A 3,117-nucleotide genomic window follows, 5' to 3' on the forward strand; every position below is an offset into this window, starting at 1 on the left:
CACAGTGTTTTTTCATAAAAGACGGCTGATGGAAAAGTTGTAAGAAGTCAAGGAAAGAATGATAAAATAACAGATGATGAAAAGTAAGCTGGCAGAACTCTGGAAGGAGGTAGAAAAAAAACCAAACTGTGATAGTTCTGAAAATCATGAAAGAAACAACTAGTAGAATACGCATGATTGAAAACAGACAGCAATATAGTTGGAAAACAAAAGAAAATCACACAAAATAAAACAAAAACTAAGAAAAGTGATTAGAAACAATTGATAAGGTACTGAAGACAAAGGACTTCAAACATTGCCTAATTGATATCTAATTGATGTCTTTAAAAACAGTAATAGAATACATGACATACAGATTCCATTTATTGTTTCAAAACATTCTTAAAATAAAGAATGTCTTAAACCTTTGAAAAGTTAGTGAATTTCAAGGCTAAAGAAAAAATCCCATGGAAATTACTATGGAAAACTAAATTAAAAAAATTTTTTTTAGATCACATTGCTTTTAAACCTCTCCCTAATTGTAATTAATGCCCAAAGATGTATGTAAAACTTTGTTACCAATCTTTGAAGTGAGATCCAAGAATCTTATACCCAGCTCAGTTGTCCTCTGAGTCAAGTATAAAAGTATCAGACATTCTCAAACATAAGAAAAACCATACATCTTGAGCCTCATTTGAAAAAAATGTTGACAATGTCTATTCAACTAAGAATAAATCAAAATTAAAAAGAAAAAGTTAGAAATAAAAAAAAAACTATAGTAAAAGGCCTTGCAGTCAACAAAGAATTCATTGATCAAATTTGATAGAACTGAAGGAATTATGAGGAGAGAACAGAATGTATGTGTGAACATGGGGAAGTTGTGATAAAGGGAGGTAGGATAAGAGGATAATTTTCTCATATTTATAGTGGGAAGTCAACTGACGACGCCTGAAATTAAACACGTAACTCAAGACATACTATTCCTATTATTCTAATATCATGTTGTTTTCCATTATCTAGTCTTAAACTTGAAGAAATATTTTAGAAACTAATAGCCCTATTTTTTTTTTCAAATGGAGGTACTGGGGATCGAGCCCAGGACCTTGTGCATGTGAAGCATGTACTCTACCACTGAGCTATACCCTCCCCGCCCAGAAACTAATAGCTTTTATGACAAAGAAATGTTTTCTTTTGCTATGTATCATGACCTTATTTTAGAAAATTATGTCTTATTGTCTTACCTTCTGTGTCAATACAGAGAGAAATAACATAGACAATATTCACCAAATATAGACAGTGATTTTTTTTCTATATCGCTTGACTGGTTATAATGAGCATGTATAATTTTGGGGAAAACCAATTTATTTATAAAAGATAGGCCCATATCCCTTTATTCACAACCCTGGGGACCAGACATATTTCAAGATTAGAATTTTTCAAATTTTAGAAAAGTGATAAGGTGCATATGGGACACTGTTAGGGAATTGAAGCCAGCACTCCAAAAGCAAACATGTTAATTTCACTGCGTCAAAAGTATGACTATTCACAGTAATGGGAAAATTATGATTGTAATAAGCCTTTTTAGTATGAGTTCAGGTCAGGTATTATCAAATGATTTTTCTGCAAACCAACAAAATCTTTTTTTTTTCATTTTTGGAGCTCCTTCAATTACTGTTTTATGGATAAGGAAATATGGACTATTCTATTTAATTGGAATGTCCACTTAATGCAAGCAGCTTAATGTACTGCAATCATACTAATGTGTTTGTGCAGCCTGGAGACCATATATTTTCTGCAATTCTTTATTTTCAGCGTGTTTTCCAAGCTACACAGCAATCTTCCTCTGCTGCAAACATCTCTCTTCATCCCAACCCTTATCCCTCACTTTCCTGGGTTTTATCAACACAGGAAGGAAAGATGGTAGGGTTGAAAAAACACTAAATTGAGAATTAAGAGATTTTATTTCAGCCCTGATCTCTAGTAGCTTTGACTTAGACAAGTCAATTTTCTCGATAAGACTCTTTCTACACAATACCAAACACTTGTAGCACATTTTAGATCTAGTTATGTGACCCCAGAGGTCAGTCTTGAGTGGAAAAGAAAGGAGGAATTTGTTAAAAAGAACAACAGTGAGTGGAAGGTAGGGACCAGGCAGCCGGGCTCAGATCCAGTTAGGCATTGACATACAGGTTTTGTTAGCATCCTAATCAACACACAGTCTCTCTTCTTTGAAAAATCCCACCTTATTTGTTTTATTGCTTTGATGCAAGAATACCCTAGGTTACCTCACAATACACTCCACTTCTCCACGTTAGATAACTGGACAAGAGTGTCAAACTAAATTAGGATTTAACCTGATGTTTTATGAGGTTCCGTTGGATTCTAAGCCACATCCTCCAGATGTATAAATGTACATATCCCCTAGTGAAGAAAAACAAGTATCACAGAAATCTTGTCTTTAGTTTCTGTGAATCATTCACATAAGTTTAGAAATAAGGAGACATGATTCTTCCTGCTCAGATTCCTATAAAATAGGTATGTAAGCATATTCCTCAGATGGTTTTGGGTGGAAGAGCTCCATTATGAACAGCTTTTGGCTATGAAAGCAAGGAAGCTGTGTTAAAAGATCACTTAAAGTCATAAAAAACAATTGGATTGCTAAATTTCCATCAGCAGAAGTTCTAGAAATACTGTGGAGGAGATCCCCAACTTAACAAGATTTTGGCCTATTAATAAGCTCCAACAGGAAGTCAGGCATTTTGGTGGCTTGCTGACATCGAAAAACCTTGAAAACCACATGTCCCTTTGGATGGTTACTTTTCGCAGAGAGAGATTCTGCCATGGATATCTGGTAAGACTGTATCCTCCAACTAGGACTGCCTGTGGGAGGGATGCAGGATTCAGTGTGGCACCACAGTTCTCCTGCATTAAAGGAAAATGATATAAAAGTAGCCAATGGCTTGTGTTCTCTGATTGGCATCCAAATTATCAAAAGGGGATCTATCCTTAAAGTTTCTTAAGTACTGTGGGTACTGGATTAATACCAAGAGGGTCTGTGTTTCTGGGCTTGAGTTCAAACCAGCGGACCACCTACTTTTCAGGCCACAAGACGTGGTGACTTCTGTGATGTTGGAGGCT

At 35.3% G+C, this 3,117-nt stretch overlaps 1 non-coding gene across 1 annotated transcript; it reads right to left on the reverse strand.

Annotated features, from left to right (window-relative positions):
• Positions 1–1,053: 1,053 nt before the first annotated feature.
• TRNAV-CAC (transfer RNA valine (anticodon CAC)) lies at positions 1,054–1,126 on the reverse strand. The gene has a single exon. It is a non-coding gene; the product is annotated as a tRNA-Val (tRNA).
• Between the last annotated feature and the right edge of the window lie 1,991 nt (positions 1,127–3,117).

The sequence above is a fragment of the Vicugna pacos genome, chromosome 14, assembly GCF_048564905.1.
Source record: "Vicugna pacos chromosome 14, VicPac4, whole genome shotgun sequence".
NCBI classification, from domain to species: Eukaryota; Metazoa; Chordata; class Mammalia; order Artiodactyla; family Camelidae; genus Vicugna; species Vicugna pacos.